This window comes from Saccoglossus kowalevskii, chromosome 6, assembly GCF_978046115.1.
Source record: "Saccoglossus kowalevskii chromosome 6, keSacKowa6.1, whole genome shotgun sequence".
NCBI classification, from domain to species: domain Eukaryota; kingdom Metazoa; phylum Hemichordata; class Enteropneusta; family Harrimaniidae; genus Saccoglossus; species Saccoglossus kowalevskii.
In genome coordinates this window covers 32,053,795-32,065,805 of record NC_140646.1, presented here as the reverse complement: position 1 = coordinate 32,065,805, position 12,011 = coordinate 32,053,795, and the positions used below count along the sequence as shown (strand labels likewise).

Sequence of the window (12,011 nt, the reverse complement as noted above, 5' to 3'; positions counted from 1 at the left end):
TCAGCAACGATAACGTCGAAGAAGCCATCGAAACCGAGAGAATAGTTGTGCTACAAAACAACAACGCCGTTGATGATGAACAAGCACGTAGTTTGGGAACATACCACAGAGGGCGCAGTTTATCAGAAGAGAATCTCTTGCAAGTCTGAGAAGTCTCGACTCGGAAAATGACGAATACTGTACTCAAATCTACGGCCGGAATTTCAAGTTAGCCAGGGTGACCGCGTACGGCGCTGTACATCAACGGCAGACTTGCTGGATCACATCGACGACGAAATTTTGAGTTACACGCCGGCGATTAACATGAGACACCGATCGCAAAGTTCAGTGTTGAGGCGAGAACTCCGTAACATACACGAGTCATTGGTGTGTAAAATATGTATGGATGAAAAAATGAACACAACGTTTTGTCCGTGTGGTCACATGGTATGCTGCAGTACGTGTGCCGGACAGTGTTCTGAATGTCCCGTATGTAGAATGAATATCGAGAGAATACAAACTGTGCATATGCAATAAACTTAGATACATTCATCCATTTTAGACGACACTATTAGGGTAAGGAATTTAATTTTGCTGGCAAGATTTCATTAGATGAAAATTAGATTAGTGGAGACGAGGATGAAATATTACTGCTCTAAAAAATTCACTGATGCGTAGGCCGGGAATCGAACCCGGGACTAAAGCTTGGAAGGCTTCAATGCTAACCACTACACCACCTACGCGACATACCTATTTCGGATCATATATAATGTCATATCAGAAATGTTAAAGACAATTCATTTCCACTTGGTGCCACGGCCGTCCCACCATGTCGTGCTTGTTGTGGGTCCCGTGCCACATATATCCTCTGCACCGCTGTTTAGTTTTAGCAAAGTTAATTTAATTATCCGAATATGTCCAAACTGCAAGTCCCTGTCACAGGCGCTCGGATCGTTTCCTGGATAATAAAAAATGACCTAAAGTGGGATCGGCATAGTTAGTCAGTCGCCGGTAAATTCCCCTACTACTCATATAACAAGTAACCTGTAGAATACTGTGTGGGTAATATTTTTTAAATTGATTTTTGTTGCATTTGCAGCAAATAGTTACCAAACAATGAGATATTTATAGGATTGAATATACCCCACAGCTGGCTTCACATGCATTGTTCATAGTTCATATGGTGCTTACACCAGGATTTAATTACAGCACCTAGGCGGTATGTGGTTACAGCTTAATGTTCCGAGTAATCGCAAGAAATTGACATGACAATAGAAATTCATGAAAGACTGGCACTCCCATGCAATTAACAGCGAGTGAAATTCCTAGGATTGAAACATATATTTTGAAGTCACTAGTGATGGCAACGAATAACTGCAAGTTGACATAAAGACGAGGTAGTTTATTTAATCAGTGGTCAACTAGAGGATGAAATTATAATTAATTTGTTTATTTCAATTTCTCGTGACGTCACATAGAATTACACTGGTGAAACACGGTAGTAACTGTGGGTGAAAGGATGTTTTGGGGTGTAGTTTACATTGTATATGGAGTGGTAGGGTCGGGTGTAATGTGTTCATTTCCAACTATTATGAAGTCACGTAGAATTTCACTTAATATATTTTTGCTGACATGTTTTCAAGCATTACATGTGAATCCAATTTTCACTGCGCTGTGTCTCAATAGAGTATGAGGGAAATGGCATATTCACTGGAATTTATTTCAGGGGAAAAATGTTTTCAGTGATAATGAAGTATTATGACAGATACCCTCCCCGTGGCTTTCATTGCGTATGGAAGTTATTTTCACGAGTGATGCGGTGCATCCTGCTGCCGTACTTTCACGAGCGAAGCCACGGGGAGGGTGTGGGGTTCTGTTATTATACATGTGTCCCATATTTGATTATTTCATATTAAAAAAAGAACGTGCAACAAACCGGGATAGAAATTTAGGTCGGGGAACCCAATTGCCCAGTAATATGCTCCAAGACAGTACTGCGACCTAGCAACGCTTGTCAGTGTAGAACGCGTGTCGCTGTACGTGTGAAAATAAAATAATCAGACGTCTAATTTGAGTCATTGTCCGAATAAATATTAAACTCGTGGATGTTTAAGCGAGGTGGTCGTAGCGCAGCGCGTGTTCGAATTTCATGTAAATAAACAATGTATTTTACACCCTATATACGTCGCTGTGAGTCCCATATCGAACAGGACGCGACACGACGACTGTCGCCCTTTAGTTGGGACCACGACAGAACCAGAACTTAAACTGGGCGACTACGATACACGGTTTATGTTAAAAGTTCCTCCACAGATCTGTGCATTGGCAAACATGCCGTGCAACTGCGGTACTCCACTGACGGAATGACTTTCGTTGACATCGGTCGTCGCTGACTCGTGAGCTGCACACTACAACTTCGTTTGTGATGTTGCTTGCTGGTCGTGGATAGACTGAGTCTTGGTTACCGGTTAAATGTTGCTAATTTGGCGTTGGTAATCTTTATTTGGAACTAAGTAACGCCGCAACGTCGCCAACAGAAACCTCATGGTATATTGATGTTGATGGTTGCGGCTCCATATTAATCGGAGATTTTACTGCGGGTCCAGGCAGCGGGTGGATCTTCCAAGAGTCCTTCAAGATTTATAAAACTCAGTTTCCAGGTGGTCAACAAACCAGGCCCGTAGCCAGCACTTTTGAATAGGGGGTTCGAAAACAACAATAAATTATATACTTGATGTGAAACGTGTGAATTTTATAATATTTAAAAAGTGTGTTTGAGCTCTGTTACATACATTTTTATATTCTCGGTTTTAAATTCAATTGGTTTACTTTGTGTTACGTTGGTAAGTTATTCCACATAACATTTTTGAACTATTTTACCATTTTAGAGAAGGGGTCCCCACCCACAGACAAACACACCCACACCCTTGATCCAAAATGTTGTACACAAAAAGACAAGACTGTACGTATCTTAGCATTATTGTCTAAGCATTTTAAAGTAGTATCAAGGGGAAATTCTTCTTCTCTTGGTTCTCCACACGTCTCGGGGGGGGGGTCTCGTCTCGTCTCTCTATTGCGTCCCTTTGAGGTACGGGATCGGGAAAGTCACTTAAACTTTACAGTCAAATAGACACACACAACGAAATACGTTTCAGCTCTCGTGTTTAGTCGGTCAGCCGAGCACTCTACAAGCCACTGCGCCCTGGGGAAAAATCCCCAAGACTATCGCAAGGCTGACCCAAGACTCTCTAGACTGCGTCAAGACTCGCCCCAAGACTCTCCAGGACTGCGTCTCTCCTGGTGTACTCGCCAAGACCAACTAAAACAACTTTATTCACTTTCAAAACCTTAACCAATTACAAAGCAGTAAAAAGAGTCTAGGGCGTAACTTTCAATCATACAGCCAATCACACTAAGTACTGAACACGTCAGATCTTTTGTTCACTACATTAATAACTACGAATACTAACTGTCAGAAATAGTAGTCCGAATAGCGACGGTTATCTCGTAATTAGTTCCAAATAACTGAGTCGAGTTTCGTCCAGAACCTCAAATGGGCCGAAACGATGACAGACATAAGACAGCCATTCGCTCGTAATCAGCTAATTAAGTCGATTAACAGATACGCAAAAACAATTCATCACAGTAGAATGCTACTCATGAGCTTTTTCGCTCTTCACAGATGTTAACGCACATATAAAGTGACACAATTTCATGTCGAAATCTGTCTACAATTATTCATTTTAGTATTAGTCAATTATGTAATTTTATTTCTGTACAGGGCCTTACCACAACGTACAAAATGTAATGGGTAGAAAAGTGCATATCACGTTTTAAAAACAATACAACATCCATGTAAACATATGGTACTAAGTTAAGCTGGATTCATATTTATCTCGTCGCTTGAAAACTTTTAAAAGATACAAAGCTAGTTGATATATGGTGTGGCAGTTTGTGTAGCGACGAAGTAAGCCCAGACTGTCAGTATAGCATAATTGCATAAAATTATTGACAAAAGATCAGCCCTTAGATCAATATAAAATGAACATATACATGCTAAATTTAAACGTATCACTGCAAAAACTAAAAATGTATTGATCTAACTGTATTTTTGTGTGTCTGCCTAATTCAACATTATGTTCATGGCCAAAACAGCGAAAACTCGTCAGTATCATGATATATTTTAGTCTATAATTGCTTGCCAATAAATCTCCCTGGTTATAATACCATATTGATTTTTCCGAAAGTACACTGCCTGGATGATTGTGAAATTGAAGCATGCCATTCTTGCTGACAACAATTTGTTTATTCTTTAAGTAAATATCCCTAAGAAATTTGCAGTATCTGCAACTTGTTTTCCAAACCAAGCAATGCCGAAACCATATTTGAACGGAAGATTTTATGTGGGTTTCCCAAGTAAGTCTGCCGGTTTTGTCTAATCGTTTAAGCATGATATAACATGTTTTGGGGTTCCATCTATTTGTTATTTAATTCACCAATATAAGATACAACGCTTGAAATAAACACAGCATAATGGCAGTCTTCCACATTCGTCCAACATCGCTACATTGTTTGTACAACTATTAATGCTAAGTAGATATCTGCAAAATGTTGTCTGTACCCTCTCGATTTCCGAATTTTGGCACCCCCATATCACTAACATAAGAAATAGCTAGCACAATGATTGTATCAAACAAATTAAATGCACTAACCAATGGCATACCACCAAGTTTCTTGCAGTACGTAAATTTGTTGGTTTACTGTAAATCTGTTTTTAGAGGGCGGTAAAATAATATGCATATAGTAGCAGTTTAGCAGCGGTCTCAATAAACTTCAATGACTACATCTCCTTTTTATGAACCCACTAAAAATATAGAACATTTTCTAAGACATCAAAAAAACGTGTAAAAAAATATGTTTGAAAAATATGATTTATCGCATAGTTTCAGTGCTGAAGCAACACTGTGGGATAATTTTTTGGTTGCAAGACCTATACAACTCGTGATGATAAATCTTCGTCATTTTTAATGATGTTTTCAATCCTCAGCTGTACACTATGTCAAATAACACAGGCTACACGTACTAATACAATAAGTTGACTACATTTGGCTGATACACTTAGAACAAAGCAGTATATATGCCATCATTAACTTGGAGAATACAAAACTAATGAACCAAACTAGGAAAGTACAGTGTCGTGTTGCCGTCTCAATCCCGTTCGAACCCCACATTTTACTCACTGAGCGAACACTATTACAAGACAAATGGACCTATTCAAGACCACCAAATCCTTCAGAGAGTGACTACCATTACATTATTGTTTCAATGTTGCTTTAATATTTAACATCAGCTGCTTGAACGCGACCTTCATTACACCATCGCGGAATCGCCGAATAAAAGCTTGCCCATTTATAACAACCTGTTTTGATTGGCAGCTGTTGAGCTGAGACGGCGTAACTTCACGATTGACATTTAAAGCTCGTTTCCACCTAAATGCTCATTACTATGCAATTTCGACCGAGTCTGATAGTTACCTCACTGAGTCAAGTGATTTAAACAATGATAATTATTTGAAAAAAATACTGTTTGTTTTATTATGTTCTAATCTACGATCACATATCTAATCACTTCCAAAATTTAGGGGGTTCGACCGAACCCCCCCGACCCCCCCCCCCAAACTACGGGCATGCAAACAGTAAGTTCTCCAAATCCTAGTATTCTATGTGATGTACATCTAACATGCCAAAAATGCTGGTGAACGATTTGAACCTGACAAAAATACTTGAGGGGGGTAAAAGAAAAGTTATATAACATTTTATTATTTAATAATTTCTTAAAATACATAAGTTTGTCCAACTCCCTGTGATACAACACCTCAGACATAGCTCATTGTACTCGGCTTGAGTGTGGGCAAAAAGTTACTATTTGAATTTTTGATATCTTTTTTCATTAATGAGAAAGTTGACCCCGAAGTTAGAGTAACTGTTCAACAGGAATGGCTTTTTAACTCTTCTGTGTTTTTTTTTTGGCTTGGCTAATTTTGTTCATACTTGACAGGCAGGTCGTACCATCACTAATTGGAAAAAACAATCCTGACCCACCGCTACCATGGCAACAGCCAAAATCTGTTTTTTGAATACTTTCGCCAAATTTATTGCCTCCTACCAGTCTTGTAATAGCAGTGCCCAAATGATCATGCCTTTTATTCTGACTACGTTGCGCACTGGTAAGAGATCACTGGCGCCGACATTGTTACCACTGTCAACGTAATCCCAACGCAACTTTGAACTTTGAATAAAATGTAAATGCTACCTCCAATCTAGAAAATACTATAGCAAAACGGTTGGAAATAATACATTTAACGGCTGAATACGTCCTAACAACAAAATAAAGTGACTTCTAATGACTGCCATGTTATTTTGCGAACCTCGTATAAGGTGCCCGGTTTTAGTTATAAACAGACGTTAGCTTCACGTTCATGTCCTACCATGATAACAGCCGAAAACATATTGCTTGTTTTTTACCGGTTTTCATTGGCAACCGAAGTATTTTTATTTTGTAAACAAATTTTCGTCTGCTATTTTTATTCAGTTCAAATCGTTCAGCAACATTTTTGGCATATTAGGTGTACATCACATGGAATACTACGATTGAGAGAACTTGATGTATGTTGACTGAGTACCAGGAGGTTTCTGCTGGCGACGTTGCGGCGTTACCCAGTTCCATATAAAGATTACCAACGTCAAATGAGCAACATTTGACTGGTAATCAAGATTCATTTAATCCATGGCTAACAAGCAACATCACAAGCGAAGTTGTAGCATGCAGTACTAGTAAGTCATCCCGTCAGTGGAGTACCACAGTAACACGGCATGTTTGCCATCAGCATTGAATTCAAACGAATCACGTGGTGTGCCGTTCTCGTTCAAACCCGGGATTCGATCAATAGGGGAGTCCCAGTAAAAAAAACACATTGCAAATCATGCAAGTTCAACATTTTCAAACCAATATACTAAAACAGAAATGCTCAGAGATGCAAAACAAGGATAGATATCACTTTTCACTATACACATCTCTGTTGATACTATCCCTCACATATTCTACTCCCAATTACTCCTGCGTAAAATGAACTAGCCTCTTTTCATGTTGACATTCAGAGTAAAATCATGTGACAGGCTGTTAAAATTGGGTGTTGCATACTCTTTCGCCGGTCTGGAAAATGTATTTAATTAGCTCACATTCAAGCAACAATGCAGATTTCCCAGTGGGAGTGAGACTATTCGACTCTGCCACTAAAAAAATTGGGGTGTTTTTAGCAAAAAACGAATAACCCTGGAATGCACACAACATACTGAATTTCGGAACAAATCGTGCATTACTTACAGTAGCAGAATACCACAGAAATATCAGACGAAACATGAAAACACTATATATTGTAATTCAGCCTGAACCCTCTATATTGCAATTCAAGGAATTAACCCCATATGTGCATCCATTTCCCACCTTGGTATCACCCACCCCTGAAAACACACTCTTAATACCACGCTGAAGCGTTTGGTAATAACAACACGGTTACTTTAGACCTTGATACATCACCCCAGGTTTACAAAAGATCGAAATTGCGAAATAACGTTGCTCAAATTAGTGTTTTAAAACACTAGCAGAAAAGACTACAACTGCCGTTTCGTGGATATTTGCATAGTGTTTATCTTTGGAAGGAATTAAATGATAACATCTTATCTGTATACTCTGTTGTTGACGATTCTGATATAACGGGTGATAAGCTTCCAGTTGCAAACAATGCGTGTTTATCTAACGTCCATTGTCAGCATTATTGTCAGTCGAGACTTCGTCGGAGAAACATGGTCATACAGTACTCATTTCGCCCAACCTTCCGCTTTTACATCGACCGCTTATCGCTTATTTTCCGACCACGCGGTCTTGTCCGACCAGAAACCGACCGCATTTTAATCGCGTTTTTTTTTCGCTCGCTCGCTCATTGAAAACATTGACCGCTCGCCCAAACACTGAAAACTGGCACATGGGTGGTCGAAATGGTGGTTTTGATAGTAAAGTGTGAACATACAACTAGTATTAACTATTATTACATTCTGAACGACACTTCAAATCTAATAGCTGTATTACACTTGTATCGTGAAAGCAACTGAACTGGGACTTCTTGTTACGTGTTTTGGGTGCTTGTTCTAGATGTAATATTTTTATTTTTATTTTAATGAGACAGTTACGTGAAAAAAAGCCTAGGTAGCTCCTTTTGACAGAGCAGAGAAACGAGGAAATGTTAGTGATTAATTCCAAAAATAACGATATCGAATCCACATCGGTCCACGTCTGGTAAAATTTGACATTCAATTTTTAAAATTAAGTCACGATCATTGAATGAGCTCGGTCTATACCGTATACGTACCGCAAAAGTGTTCCCACAAAAAATATTTTCGACTATAAACGGCCACATGCCCTGAAAAAATCGAACAGAGCTTGACATGTATGAATAATTTATTGGGCTTAAATGAAAAACGTGTCAAATTTAGTTATAGCCATAACTATTTGGTGGCCAGTCGATGAACAATTCAAAGTCTTCAGGGCTGAAAATCATCGACGCTACTCTGGTTTACTTTATTTTACAACTTGCAGAGAAAACTGATTCGCGTGAGCTCTAATGTATCTTAGCCTAGTATTTTCTTTTTGAACTAAGGTCAAATTCCATCAGTTTGTCAAAATATATGTTTTTCAGCGAATAATTTTGAAGCCTGTCACAGCACAAACAACTATGTGAATCGACGCCGGTGATTGGATTGTACGACGACCCTTCAGATAGAGTCAAATATGCTTTGTTACAACATCATTGATTGGCTGAGAGTCACCTGATCGGAGCACGAACTGGGTCACAGAACCATATTTGTCCGTATTATCAACAGGACTTTGCAAAATAACCACACCCACATTTTCAATCATTTTTAGCGCGGAAGTTGCCAACAAATGTAAAAAAAATCGTGAATTTCATGGATTCGAATAAAATAAAGCAAGCGATTGATAAGGATGATTATTAATATTTTCCCCGATGCTCTTCGAATTTTTATTTTTTTTATTTCAAGGTAAGAAATGGCTAGCTGAAGTTGCATCGTCTTCAATGCGGTTGTTTCACCGCGAACAACTCTAGCTCTGTTTTGGGCATGGTTTAGTTTTGCGATGTAAAATAAAATAAAATATATATTAAAATAATAATACTTGATTAATTATTTGGGCTTTCAGCCCACAAATTACGGACATGATCTCCATGAATTACGGTCAATGTTTGTCTTCTCTCGGCTGATTGTCACGGTGTTGATCGACGCCCTTCCTAAACTCAGTATGGAGAAACCAACGGGGATCGACATTCCAAACAAACAATCGAAATTATCAACGAAAGACGAGATTTTTCTAGATATTTACAAACATACTGTCATGACAAACATATGTAAAATTAACAAATACACAAAGAGGTGTAATATTAGGTTTTATTTTAGGCTTAGAAATATTTTCTTTCACTCAGCCCATGCATGTAACTGCCATTTAGCTTTACGGTCCTTCAGCATCGGGGGAAAACAACAATAATTTTACAAAACACATTGCGAAGACTCAACAATCAGGAAAGAAACCCCAGACAACCCTGTATTCTTTGTTCTCCATTGTGACGTCCAGTTTCAATTTTTAGTGAGTGATTACTAAACTTGGTTATAATTTCACGGAGTTCTTTATTTTTAATTTCTAGTAGGTAGTTTTCCATTTCTATATCTTTATTAAAGGTTCTGTAGGTTCTTAATTTGTCACGGTTCTTTTCATTTATTTTATTTCTATTGTCAGTATGTAATTCATTTGTCCAGAATAATGAAAAATTTGAATGTTGTTATCAATTTGTTTTAATTTTGTTGGTTTAATTATTTCTCTTGAGTTTATTAGATCAATTTGATTTGTTTCGTTTAATATAGATTTCATTTACGCTACCAACGGTGTCGTCAAAGAGGCCGAGAGAAGGGTTGTGCTAACAAACCAAAACAAAACAAACAACGCCGTTGATGATAAATCTTCGTCATTTTTAATGATGTTTTCAATCCTCAGCTGTACACTATGTCAAATAACACAGGCTACACGTACTAATACAATAAGTTGACTACATTTGGCTGATACACTTAGAACAAAGCAGTATATATGCCATCATTAACTTGGAGAATACAAAACTAATGAACCAAACTAGGAAAGTACAGTGTCGTGTTGCCGTCTCAATCCCGTTCGAACCCCACATTTTACTCACTGAGCGAACACTATTACAAGACAAATGGACCTATTCAAGACCACCAAATCCTTCAGAGAGTGACTACCATTACATTATTGTTTCAATGTTGCTTTAATATTTAACATCAGCTGCTTGAACGCGACCTTCATTACACCATCGCGGAATCGCCGAATAAAAGCTTGCCCATTTATAACAACCTGTTTTGATTGGCAGCTGTTGAGCTGAGACGGCGTAACTTCACGATTGACATTTAAAGCTCGTTTCCACCTAAATGCTCATTACTATGCAATTTCGACCGAGTCTGATAGTTACCTCACTGAGTCAAGTGATTTAAACAATGATAATTATTTGAAAAAAATACTGTTTGTTTTATTATGTTCTAATCTACGATCACATATCTAATCACTTCCAAAATTTAGGGGGTTCGACCGAACCCCCCCGACCCCCCCCCCAAACTACGGGCATGCAAACAGTAAGTTCTCCAAATCCTAGTATTCTATGTGATGTACATCTAACATGCCAAAAATGCTGGTGAACGATTTGAACCTGACAAAAATACTTGAGGGGGGTAAAAGAAAAGTTATATAACATTTTATTATTTAATAATTTCTTAAAATACATAAGTTTGTCCAACTCCCTGTGATACAACACCTCAGACATAGCTCATTGTACTCGGCTTGAGTGTGGGCAAAAAGTTACTATTTGAATTTTTGATATCTTTTTTCATTAATGAGAAAGTTGACCCCGAAGTTAGAGTAACTGTTCAACAGGAATGGCTTTTTAACTCTTCTGTGTTTTTTTTTTGGCTTGGCTAATTTTGTTCATACTTGACAGGCAGGTCGTACCATCACTAATTGGAAAAAACAATCCTGACCCACCGCTACCATGGCAACAGCCAAAATCTGTTTTTTGAATACTTTCGCCAAATTTATTGCCTCCTACCAGTCTTGTAATAGCAGTGCCCAAATGATCATGCCTTTTATTCTGACTACGTTGCGCACTGGTAAGAGATCACTGGCGCCGACATTGTTACCACTGTCAACGTAATCCCAACGCAACTTTGAACTTTGAATAAAATGTAAATGCTACCTCCAATCTAGAAAATACTATAGCAAAACGGTTGGAAATAATACATTTAACGGCTGAATACGTCCTAACAACAAAATAAAGTGACTTCTAATGACTGCCATGTTATTTTGCGAACCTCGTATAAGGTGCCCGGTTTTAGTTATAAACAGACGTTAGCTTCACGTTCATGTCCTACCATGATAACAGCCGAAAACATATTGCTTGTTTTTTACCGGTTTTCATTGGCAACCGAAGTATTTTTATTTTGTAAACAAATTTTCGTCTGCTATTTTTATTCAGTTCAAATCGTTCAGCAACATTTTTGGCATATTAGGTGTACATCACATGGAATACTACGATTGAGAGAACTTGATGTATGTTGACTGAGTACCAGGAGGTTTCTGCTGGCGACGTTGCGGCGTTACCCAGTTCCATATAAAGATTACCAACGTCAAATGAGCAACATTTGACTGGTAATCAAGATTCATTTAATCCATGGCTAACAAGCAACATCACAAGCGAAGTTGTAGCATGCAGTACTAGTAAGTCATCCCGTCAGTGGAGTACCACAGTAACACGGCATGTTTGCCATCAGCATTGAATTCAAACGAATCACGTGGTGTGCCGTTCTCGTTCAAACCCGGGATTCGATCAATAGGGGAGTCCCAGTAAA

The 12,011-nt window shown here is 38.4% G+C and overlaps 1 non-coding gene across 1 annotated transcript; it reads right to left on the bottom strand.

Annotated features, from left to right (window-relative positions):
* Positions 1-650: 650 nt before the first annotated feature.
* On the bottom strand, positions 651-722 carry TRNAG-UCC (transfer RNA glycine (anticodon UCC)). Its single transcript has one exon. It is a non-coding gene; the product is annotated as a tRNA-Gly (tRNA).
* Between the last annotated feature and the right edge of the window lie 11,289 nt (positions 723-12,011).